This window comes from Suricata suricatta, chromosome 16 (assembly GCF_006229205.1).
Source record: "Suricata suricatta isolate VVHF042 chromosome 16, meerkat_22Aug2017_6uvM2_HiC, whole genome shotgun sequence".
NCBI lineage: Eukaryota > Metazoa > Chordata > Mammalia > Carnivora > Herpestidae > Suricata > Suricata suricatta.
The window spans coordinates 3598235-3609944 of record NC_043715.1 but is presented as its reverse complement, the minus strand read 5'-3'; the positions used below and the strand labels follow the sequence as shown (position 1 = coordinate 3609944).

The window sequence follows — 11710 nt, the reverse complement described above, 5'->3', positions numbered from 1 at the left end:
GAGGTGCCAGGGAGCAGGGGAGTGTGAAGCTGTGTTGGTGGGCTGGGCGTGTCCTCAGGAAGTGGGCGAGGCCTGGGCGCAGAGGGAGGGGGAGTGTGAGAAGTGCACCCACCATATCGCCAGGCTGCCTGGCGCCTTCCAGGACTGACTAGTTCTCTGAGGGCCCGGACTGCCCTGGGGCTCTGAGCCAGGCTGCCCTCCTTCCAGAAGCCCCTTCTCTGCCTACACTGACTTCGGGGCGTTTCTGTTGCCATTCACCCCGTCAGGACCTTGGCCCCACACCTCCCCACCGGCAGGGCCTGCACAGCCCTCAGAGAGTCGCTGGCCAGCAGAAGATGTGGAACTCCCCTCCTACCTGCCCTCTGCTGCCAGCCAAGCAGACCCATCCCAGAGGCCCCGGAGGACCCCGCGATTGCTAGCTGTCACCCCAGACGTGTCACCATTGTCTTTCACGGTCCCTTGGTTCATCTAAGCCATGCCCATCACAAAATGGTACCACCCCATCTCCTTGTCTCAGTGCTCAGTGCTGCTGACCGGGCGTGGTGGAGCACACCAGAAGCTGGCCCCAGCCCAAGCACTTCTGATGGAAACAGCTGGTGAAGGAAATGTTGGTGTGAGTCCAAGACCCACCAGCCATGTGGCAGCCATGTCGACATAGGAGAGAAAGACCTAGTCTTTGCTCCGAATGACGGGCCCTTCAGGTACCCCCCACTGTTCCGCATTTATGTGTGTGGTCCTCCGAGCAGCCCCCCTGGGTGCAGAGAGAGCCAGTGAGCAGAGGGAGAGAACTTCTGGATTTCGGGGCAGCCTTGCGGGCACGCTCCCTCTTCCGGCTGGGCTCCATTGTACCCAGAGAGACCAGGCTTCCCGGGACCGTTTGCTGGGATTTCCAAGGAGAGAAGTACCAGTCTGTTCCCACGAACACGCTTGGGTACATCTTGGCCCCTTCCCACTCAGGGCCTCTCAGAAACCCACACTCCCCATGACACATCATCTGATTCAAATTCAAACGTTACTTTTTGGAAATTAGATTCTGAGATTGCACAATGATGGAAAACTGCTCATCAAAATCAGAATTCTCTGTCTCTTGCTTTTTGCTTTGGCGGCTCTAATAATAATATTAACTGATTCCTGCTTCGGGCCAGATCCTGTTCTAATTATTGCCCATTCATTAAGGTCTACCTTGAAACCATTGAAAGGTTTAAAGGCAGCCCGCAGGGACACGGAGGCCATGGTCATCAGCCTCAGTTTACAGACGGGGAGCTGAGCTCAGGCCAGCAGCTTGAAAGTGGAGAGGTTGGGGCTGGAACCCAGCCTGACCCGTTCCAAACGAGGGCACCAACCAGTGAGTCGCAGACTCAGTCTGCCCGCTGGGAGGCAGCGTCACTAAGAGCGGCCAGGTGGGCTGAGCAAAGACACACAGCCGTGCAAGGTGGAGTCAGGAGACCGAAAGGTGGCGCTCACTCCCCTGGGCCGCTTAGCTTGGCCCCCTGAGAAGAACGGGTGATCTTTTACTGAGTGCGCGGTGCCAGGCTCCGTGTTTTCCCATATCTTGTCTGCGAATACTTCAGTCTCCACCTGTGGAGAAGTGTGACCTACGTCCTCTCTCCACGACCCTCCGCAGGCTCTGTGATTCGACTCAGAGCATGGCAGAGGTGACGTTCTCTGATTTCAAAGGCTGGGTCATGAAAGGTCACGCACCTCCACCTGCTCCCCTTGGGAGGCTTGGTCTGGGTGGAGTGAAGTTCAGACTACCTTAAGCCTGCCTCCCAGGAAGGACTGCATGGGGACACGGGGACACTTCCTTCGAGACCTCTCGCTGAGCCCACAATGTCGGTGACAGCCAGGTGTCCAGCCCCACAGCCAGCATGTGGTGGCAACCGCACAAGAGGCGCGGAAGGCAGAAGCATCCTGCTGGGCCTTTCCCAGACGCCTGACCTGCAAAACGAGCAAAATAACGTGGTTGCATGAGGCCGCTACACTGGGGGATACTTTGTTACACAGCAGCGATAACCATAACATCCCTCCTGAGAATGTTCGCCAGGCTGGGATATTAAAGAGAAATGAGGGGCGCCTGGATGCCTCAGTCGGCTAAGCATCTGACTCTTGATTCCGGCCCAGGCCATGATCTCGAGATTCCTGGCACTGAGTCCCCCAACAGGCTCTGTGCTGACAGCAAGGATTCTCCTTCTCCCTCTCTTTCTGCCCCCCCCAAATAAAAAACTTAAAGAGAAACGAAATAGCTCATAAACGCTCTGTGGATTCACACTGCAGCAAACCCAGATCCCCTAATCCCCTCAGGTTACCTGGTTTAGAGGCCAAGGTCATGGGCTCTGGGCCTGCCCTGCCTGAGTTGGAGTCTCAACCCCAGCACTCAATAGCCAGGTGACCTGAGCCTCAGTTTCTCCATCCATAAAACGGGCCCACTAGGCCTCCCCCCTACCCCTGGCATGTTGCGAGAGGGTCACCGGTGTTGCCAGTGATGTGCTGGGCACAGTGCCCGGCACAGGGCAGGGCTTGCTGGAAGCCGGTGGGCAGGGGTGGGCATGGTCAGATGCCAGGCCATGGAGGCTCAGTAGGGCAGATGAGAAGACCACAGAGGGAGAAGAGAGGGGTGAGGGCCTGGAAGGTTCCGTGGTGTGCAGGTCCCTGGGGCAGGGGCTGCCAGGCTGGACAGGAGCCAGGAGGCTGGTTAGGGGATGGCACTGAGAGGCTGGGAAGGGTGTCCCCAGAGCCACCCCCTGCCCCCGGACCAGCCAGGAGCCCGCAGAACTGCGCAAAGAGCATCGCTAAGGAGGTGGGGGTTCCCGTTAGCAGAGCTCTGGACGTCTAAGTGTCACCCCTCCTTAGCCCCCTAGTGCGAAACCTGACCCCGCATAGCTTCCTTTCGTCCCTGCTGGGGTGGGGACCCAGTGTGTTCCGCTTCCCGTACCCAAGGTTTATTGGTGCACAGAGGGACAGCCGAGGGGACAAGAACGTGAACCCAAACCCCAGTTCCTCTCCTCAGGAGCAGTGTCGCCTCTGGGAAATGACTCGCACCCCATGTCTTTCCTGATGACCTGGCCCCAGCTCGGAGAGCTGTTGGGGGCAGGGGAATCGACAGGATTCACGATTGTGAGGCGGGTGCCTGAGAAGCTTCTCTTCCTGGGGTTTGTACTTTGTCGAGGGGGGAACTTGTTCAGGGCCTGTCTGCTCAGCACCGGGTCCCCCAGGGTGTGGAGCAGAGCCTGGCACACAGTAGGTGCTTAGTAGGTATTAGATGACTGGCGTGATGCTGCAAAAGTGAGAAAAGGAAAGGAAACGGACAAAGATCACGTGACGCCGGTGCCGCTCTTTATTTACATTCGAGCTGCACCAAAGCCCTGGCCAAGCGTTTCGGGTTTCTGAATCTGGGCCACACATGCCCTGTCCGTCATTGAAGGGCCTTCCCTCGTCCCTGTCCCACTCGCTCTCCATCTGTGTTCCCCCATCTGCTCTGACCTTTCCAGTGCCCCCGATGCTGGAGATCCCGGGGCGGTGCTGTGCGCCCTCTGGTGCTGCGGAGCAGGGGGCTGGTGCACAGCGGTGGATTCCTGCTGGTCTTCGGGAGGGGCGGGCGCTGTGAGGACAGGCTCCTCCTGCCCTGGTCTGCACACAGTAGGTCCACCCTCTCCTCTAGTCCCTTAGCTCCTCTAAGCCTTGGTTTCTTCACGTCCAGCCGGGACCTTAGATTTACGTGTTTCAAAAGCAGTTGCTCCTGGCTCTAAATTGACAGGTATCCACCCGCCCAGGTTAAGGAAGCTAAATGCCCGTGGGCAAAATGTAGCTAGACCAAGTCTGCTGCTCACCATCGGTGGGACTCAGGGCCCTGCCTCTCCAGGCCTCAGATGTCTGGTCTGTGAAATGGGACCATTTCCACCACACCGTTGGATTCCTGTGAACGTGCTCTGGGATCGTGAAGGTGAAGTGCACAGCCTGGCTCGTGGTTTAACGGCCATCATCCGGGGATGTCTCTGAGGCTTCCTTTCTTTGTCTGCAGTGTGTGTGTGTGTGTGTGTGTGTGTGTGTGTGTGTGTGTGTGTGTCGCGCGCGGCTGTCTGTGTGTGATGGTGTGATGAGTGGAGTTTTCTACCCCCGTGTGGAGGATGGGAGTAAATTCAGCAAATGTGTATTCGAGCCCACACCCTTCCCGGTTTTATTTGCTACGAACCCGGGAGGTCACTTCCCTACTCCCATTTTCCATTTGAACCACAGGGAGATGGGATTTGGTAAATTTGCAGACTCCTGGTGGAAAGTGCTTGGCGGCCCGCCGGGCGCATGATGAGCGCCCAGGGGAAACGGTACTTTGACGGTGGCGGTGAAGAGACTGCGCGCGTCCTCTTCTCCGACGCCGGGCCGGCCCTCCGCCCACCCGGACGCCGGCGCCCGCGGCGCTCTCCGGGAGGGAGGGGCGGGGACTGGGGCGGGCAGGGGCGGGGCCTCGGCACCACGGCCCTATCAGCGCAGCCGGCCACAGGGGGGCGGGGCGCGAGGAGCCTACAAGAGGCGGCGCACGGGGGGCCCCCGCCGCCCCTGCATCCCTCAGCCGCCCCGGGTTCGCGGCTTCTGTGACCGACCCGCTGCGCCCTGCGTGCCCGCTGTGCCCGCTGCTGCCGCTGCACGACACGGGAGACGCCGGCGTGGTGGTGACTGCGAAGCGCTGCGGAGGTGAGTGTGACTGCGCTTCCTCTCCTCTCCGGGCTGCGATCCGCTCCGGTAATCTCCGAAGAGTTCGTGTAACCGGGCAGACACGTCTCCTGGGGCTTACTCGGCGCCGGCACCGTGCTGGGAGCGCTACCTGCCGCTCAGACCGGGCGCAGCCGCGTGGCCTTTCACAGATGCAGAAACTGAGGCTCAGCGAGGACAAGACACTGGCCCCAGACCTCACAGCCAGGAGGCGAGGGAGTCCGGACTCAAAGCCCCTCTGACGGTCCGACCGCATATAGGTGCTGCTGGAGCCCGGGTACTCTTGCCTCCCTTAGGCAGTTCACTAGCATCTGTTGCGTTCTTGTGTACACAGTGGGCGTCAATAAATGGAAAGCGGGTGGCGTGGATGCTGCAGGGGTTTGAAGGTTTCCACCCACACGTGGACAGCCACGGTCATTCTAGAGGTCCATGCATTCTGCTCCCGGTTACAAGGCCACGCCCCTTTATGGTTTCATTTGCCACAAACCTGCCGGGTAGCCACTCTTTTCCCATGTTCCAGATGAAGACACCGAGGGTCAGAGGGGGAAATGGGTTTGTCCAGTTAGAGCCAGGGCTGGGACCCAGCTCCCTCTGCCCACAGCTCCCATGGATGTGTCCCGGTGTGGGGCATGCCAGAGTGCCTACAGGTTTGGGAACACAAGCCGGGTGTGTTAGGCAGACTGGGCATCCGCCTACACTCCTGGTGGGGGGAGGGGCTCCCGACCTGAGCGCCGAGGGCTCGGCTCTGCGGTCCTGGGGAGACCAGCCGCTCTAGAGGGGCAGAGCCAGAACCTCGTCGCCCAGGGCTCAGCTGGGGGACAAGCCACAGAAGGCTTAGCTGGTGCCTGCTCATTGAAGTCTAACTTGAACTGGACATCTTTTAGGCAAAAGGTGAGTTACTGCTCCAGTCGGGAGAAGCAGCTGGGAGCCTGTGCAAATGCCCAGCTTGCCTTGCAAAGTGGGTTTGTGCGTTTCTGCCTTGAGCACTTGGGTGCCGTGTCCTGGCAGAATGCAGTGACCCTGTCTTACTCCCGTGGGGTCTTCTAGGGTCTAAATCTGCCGGGTGAGAGCCCAGGGTCCAGCAGCACAAGGGCAGGGGCGTGCCTTCTCCAGCTAGACTGAGAGGTCTTCTAAGGTTCTTTGCATTTTGCACGCCTGATTTTCTGTTTCTGCCTCTGATCTGGCTGCTTCCACGTGGGTGTGGAAGGAGCAGGAGGTGTACTGCTGGGGTGGCAGGCGTGAGGCCATGCCGTTTCCCTGCATTTTCGCCCCTGCCGCACGCCAGGGCAGGAGGCCTCTTGATCCCCATGTCACAGAGGAGTAACCCAAGGCTCGGAGAGGCAAAGGTTGTGCGACAGGTCCCCTGGCTGGCTGGCTGGCTGCAGACGCTGCACCCTTTACCTGCTGGGTCCTGCCCCCGTGGAGACCGCTCTCTGCCCAGCCGTGAGCTCCCCCCCCTGGACCTGACCTTCACACCAGATGTACTGTCCCGGGGGGTTCCAGGTGAACCGTGCCCGCAGAGTTAAGCCCAAACCCCAGGTTCCCAATGACAGGCGCCCTGGGAGGAGAAAGGTGATTTTGATGGTTTTCACGAGTCTCTTACGATGTACAAGTGGGAGCAGCAATAGTGACACTTACAGCAACACCAGCCGCTCACACCGAAACTCAGGATGAGCTGGGTGTGCCCGGGCTTTTACACGGGTGACCTCACTGCCTTCTTTATGAGGTGGGCACTGTCTTCCTTTTTACAAGAAGGACGTTGAGTCTCGGATGATTAAGGCACGTATGCAGCATGACGCGGGCAGGGGAGGGCTGCCCCCCCTGGTCCCGCTGGGCCCCACCCGGGTTAGCCTGCTTGCTGTGCTGCCGCCGGTCAGCGCCTCTCTTGCCGTGTGGGGACAGGATCGGTGCTGGCTCCCAGCGCCCCCGCCCCACCGGACTTGGTAGCTGAGGGCCTGGAGCCTTGGTGGAAGTCCCACACTCCGTCCCTCCCTCAAAGACCCCTGGTTGGATCTCTGGCCTTTTGTAAGCTCCGTTTGGAAACGGTCTCCCAGAGGCAGGACCCCTCAAACGCTGACCTCTCTGGCCTTGTGGGAGCTAGAACATTTCTTTCCTCTGTCACCAGCGTAATTTACTACATATGGGAGGTGCCTGTGTGTCTGCTCGCTCCAGACCTAGGACGCTGGGTTTTGTTTTGGGGTTTTTTTGTAAACTCACTGGTTTTTGATCAGTCCCAGATGTGCAAGCCCAGCATCACTCAACAGGGCTGACGGCTTGTCGGGCAAGGAAAACACAGGACAGGCACCATTTCATTTTATCTTCTGTTAATGGAGTTGAATAGATGCTCAGACCTTCATGGGATGGCGATCCCGAGCCACTCATAACGTCCTAGATGAAGCTCGCTGCGCGCTAGGGCAGGAGGGGTGTGGCGGGGGGGGGGGGGGGGGGGGGGGGGGGGGGGGGGGGGGGGGGGGGGGGGGGGGGGGGGGGGGGGGGGGGGGGGGGGGGGCCCGGCTCTAACCTTCCTTTCCTCTCCTTTCTTTCTTTCTCTCGTTTTTTCTTTCTTTCTTTCTTTCCTTCCTTTCTTTTTCTTCCTTTCTTTTCTTTCTTTCTCTATTTCTCTTTCTTTCTTTCTCTCTTTCTCTTTTCTTTCTTTTTTCCTCTCCTTCTCTCTTTCCTTTCTCTTTTCTTTCTTTCTTTTCTTTTTCTTTCTCTTTTCTTTCTCTTTCTTTCCTTCTTTCTTTTCTTTCTCTCTTTTCTTTCTTTCTTCCTTCCTTCCTTTCTTCCTTCCTAACAGAGCACAAGCAGGGGAGGGGCAGAGAGCGAGGGAGACGCAGAGTCCAAAGCAGCTCCAGGCTCCGAGCTGTCAGCACAGAGCTCAACGCGGGGCTCAACCTCACACGCTGTGAGATCCTGACCTGAGCTGAGGTCGGACGCTTAACTGACTGAGCCCCCGGGCGCCCCCTCCCTATTTTAGCCATTTTCAAGTATACAGTCCAGTGGCATCAGCGCATCACAGCCTCTGCAGCCGCCACCTCTGTCGGTTCCAGAACGTTTGTAGCCTCCCCCAAAGCGCTCCCATAGGCGTTATCAGCAGTTACTCTCCGTTCCCCCCACCACCCCCAGGGTCCTTTCTGTGTCTCTTCTGGACTGTGTATGTAAAAGGGATGATGTCATATATGGCCTTCTGTGGCCGGCTGCTTGCACTCAGCATGATCTTTCAAAGCGCGTCAGGGGCGCGCTCCTAACGGCCAGGTAATTCCCCAGGGCAGGTGGAGCCCGCTTCTTTTCTCTGTCCTCCCTCCTCGGCCTCCTTCTTGAAGAAGCGTAGACACCGGCCGTCCCGTTCCGGAGTAGATCGTGGGGCCCTCTGGCGTCTGGGCATTTTGGGGGACGTGTGGACGTCCCCCCGGGTCACAGCAGTCACTGTCCGAGGCTCTGTGGCGCAGCCCATGCAGCTGTGGGTGTTTGTGGACAGACAGGCCTCATCGAGGCGGCGGGGACAGACGGGCCCTCACGGTTCAGCCCCGGGGGGTTTGCCTTCTCTGCTCGTCTCCAGTGCTGTGTCAGCTTAGACGAAACCACGAGATCCAGGGCAACAAGACATTCCTAACGCGGACCATGCAACTTCTGGACCATCACTTAAAAAATATTCTCAATGATGAAATCCCACATTCTCAATCCAGATTTCTGGACTGCGCCCCATTGTGAGCACAGGCAGGCAGTGTCCCAGAAGGAAAAAGAGCAGAGCTTCATTCCGTTTGTAGTCAGATGGGTCCCCGAACTGAGCCCATTCTGAAGTCCCCTGGGTTGGGAAGAGCCCTCTCTGATCTCTGGGATGGGGACCCTGGTGGCATCTGCTGCCACTGACTTAAGAGCCTGACTTCTAGAGCAGCTGCAGAGAAAGGTGACAGAGAGCGCCCCAGGCGGACGTACCGCTTGTGTGCCAAGGCCTGGGGACATGGAGGGGCTGGGCACCTGGGGACAAGGGTGACATGTTTGGTGTGGCGGGATCTAAGCATCAGGCCAGGCAGGTGCTGTGTCTGCAGGGGGAGGGAGCCGTACGGAGTTGGATTTCCGGCTCCAGGCTGTTCTGCACTTCAGAACAGATCGCTGTGCAATGAACAACCTTCCCCAAAGTGTGGGGATCTGCCACCCCCGGGCCCCCAGGTGGCTGAGCGCACAGACGTGGCAGCAAAGGTCCCCAACCCAGGAGCCGTCTGTTTAGGTCAAGGCGAACGTGGGTGGTGCTGTCTGTCCCCCACATCTGCCCAGCACCCTGCCCCCCCTTTACAGCAAGGACAGAGCGTCCCCGGCATAAAAGCCTGGGGCTGGCACCCGTGCCCAGCTCGGAGGACCTTACTTAGTGATTTCGACATGTTAAGGTTTTTTGTTCTTTAAATGTTTTTATTATTGAGAGACAGAGCATGAGCAGGGGAGGGGTAGAGAGAGAGGGAGACACAGAATCTGAAGCAGCTCCAGGCTCTGAGCTGTCAGCACAGAGCCTGACGCAAGGCTCGAACCCACAAACTGTGAGATCACGACCTGAGCCGAAGTGGGACGCTCCACCGACTGAGCCCCCAGGGCCCCTCGGCATGTTAAGTTTTACTCCTAACCTCTGACCAAGGCAGAATTGATCATCTTCTTTGTAAATAATGGCGATAGAAAATTACCTTTTACAGGGAAATTGCTGTGAGTGCACTGCGCGGGCTGTCTTAAGTAAAAAACACAACATACGGACTGGTGCGGGGAGCCGGTGGGAAGGTGGGCAGTGCCGCGGAACGGGGTGCGCTGGGGATTGGACTTCGGGGAATGCTGGGCTGGATTAGAGTGGGGCAGAGATTTGAGACTGTGCCGGTCTGGGACAGTGGCTGTCAAAAGTGGGGGGGCAGCAGTCCCTGGGAACTTGTTAGAAATGCAGATTCTCAGGCCCTGCCCCAGGCGCCCTGAGTCAGGAGCTGTGGGCATGGGGCCAGCAAGCTGTGATTTAATGATGGTTTCCGGTCCGGGCTTGAACCTGGGGCCTCCTCGCCCTAGAAAGCAGACCAAGACGGGCCCTGGGGCCCTGGCACAGACACGGGGCGGGGATGGCTGGCCGGTGGGGGCGGGTGCTGTGAGGCTGTGTGGAAGGCTCTGTTTACGGGCCTGGTGCTCCAGAGGGAGGTCACATGGCCAGACAGGAGGAAGAGCCTCGGGGGCCAGCGTGCCCACCTCCCCGCAGGGTCCAGAGGCCCCTTGGCAAGTTCTTGGCAGGCTCATACATAGCCTTTCTTCCAGAAGAATGCTCAGCTGGTTGGCACTCATTTCTGGGGCCTGAGCAAGTGTCCTGGGGCTTCCAGCATCTTCCTTCAGAGCACATTTAGTGGCCTGTGTGCCCCAGAGCTTTGGAGGTTCGTCTGTTCGTAAGCCCCAAACGCCCCCTCTGACACTATGAGCCGTTCCTCGATAGCACCCAAAACGCATCTGCGTGTCTGTGTTACCACCTACCGCCCCCTCCCCCTTCCCGCCCCCAAGCTGCTCCGACACAGCCCGTCTGTTCTCCTGGGGGGCGGGGAGCTCCCGGCGCTGAAAACCCTGTTTATTCCCGGGAAGCTTCAGGCCCGGGCGTCGCCGGACAAAGTGCTCTCAGACTCGAGGAACTGGGCCCTGTCTGGCACAGGCGGCGTCCGCTCCGAGTGGGAGGCCCCAGCCGGGTTTTATCCGGGCTCCGCTCCGAAGGGCTGTCGGAGGCCAGGCCCCGGAGCTGCCGCTGCCCTGAGACCCCCTCTCCCCGCCTCCCCGCCGCCCGGGGACAGCCCCGAGGCCTTGCCGCCTCTGAGGCTTCCCTTGATCTGCTCTCCGGGCAGAAGCCAGAGCGGTTTCAAACTTAACAAAAAGAGTCTCAGTAAAGTCTCATGTTGGCAGAGAGGAATGCACACCCATTCTGTGCCGTGCTGGCCGGGCCTGTGCCCGGAGTGCCCAGAGCAGGGCCCGCCCAGCCCCAGGCCCCTCCCACGGCCCCGCCCGCAGGGGCCAGCCTTTCGGACTTCTGATGCCCCAGGTTGGTTATGCCGGGGTTTGAACTTGACAGAAACAGAACCGAGCACGTGTAACCACTGGAGCCGGGCCTCCTTTGTCCGCGTTATACCTCGGCCGAATCCTCCTGGCTGGAGTAAAAATCAAGACCCCTCATGGTGGCCTTCAAGGGCCCTCGCCACCTGGCCCTGCCGCCCTCTGCAACCCCCATTTCCCCCGGCTCCGCTGGCTTTGTGCCTGTCCTCGGTCGTGCTGAGACGGTGACCGTCCCCGAGCCTCTGTCCCTGCGGCCCCTGCTGCCGGGCGTTCCCTCGTCTTCAGATTTCGGCGGGGCCGCCATCCACCCCAGCCAGAGTGGCCCCGCCCCCCGTGCCCCGCCTGCCATCTTCATTTCCAAGCGGTGTCCTCATGCCTTTCTTATCTGTTTGCTGTGATGCCTCCTCCCTTTCTCGAGGGCAGACTGTCTTGTGTGCTGCATCCCAGGGCCTCCGTGGCCACCGGGGGTTGGGGGGGCTGGGGGGCCTTCCCCGGGGCTTTTGTCCACAAGGCAGCAGGGAGATTCCACACCCTGGTGCAGTAGGATTCTTGTGCCCTGTGTCTTTGATCTTGGTCCAGAGCCAGGGGCTGTGACTCATTCCTGCAAATACCAGCCACCGCCATGTGCAGCCGGAGGCTGGGCGGGCGCCCGAAGTGATCCGAGAGGCCTGATTTCCCCCAGCGCGAGACCGGAGTGACAGGGTCCGCAGATACCCCTGGAATCACCAAGTGTCTCTTCTTACCCTCCCTCCTCTCCCTCCCCGGGAGAAGTTCAGGGCCTCACTGTCCCCTCCAGGAATCGAGACTCAGGGTGAGGGACCTTCTAGGCAGCACGGGGCTCTGCATGGTGGAGTCACAGTTCCAACGGGGTCTGACCCAAGGTCCCTGCTGCCCTCGGGCAGCCCTTGACTGCTGGTCCTTGGGCCCTGGGCGTCCCCCACTCCCCGTAATCACA

General features: G+C 59.5%; 1 protein-coding gene and 1 long non-coding RNA gene across 3 annotated transcripts in view; one reads left to right on the top strand and one right to left on the bottom strand.

The window, feature by feature from the left end:
• Window positions 1-998: 998 nt before the first annotated feature.
• On the bottom strand, window positions 999-4032 carry LOC115281175. Its single transcript, XR_003904144.1, has 2 exons — window positions 3828-4032; window positions 999-1938 (listed from the first exon to the last, which is right to left on the bottom strand). It is a non-coding gene; the product is annotated as an uncharacterized LOC115281175 (long non-coding RNA).
• Window positions 4033-4535: 503 nt separating this feature from the next.
• Window positions 4536-11710, top strand: part of CRISPLD2 (cysteine rich secretory protein LCCL domain containing 2) — a 57997-nt gene continuing 50822 nt past the window's right edge. For both annotated transcript variants that reach the window (XM_029925784.1, XM_029925783.1), the window contains exon 1: window positions 4536-4686. The gene's annotated coding sequence lies outside the window, so the exon portion shown is untranslated. The remainder of the gene's footprint in view (window positions 4687-11710) is intronic.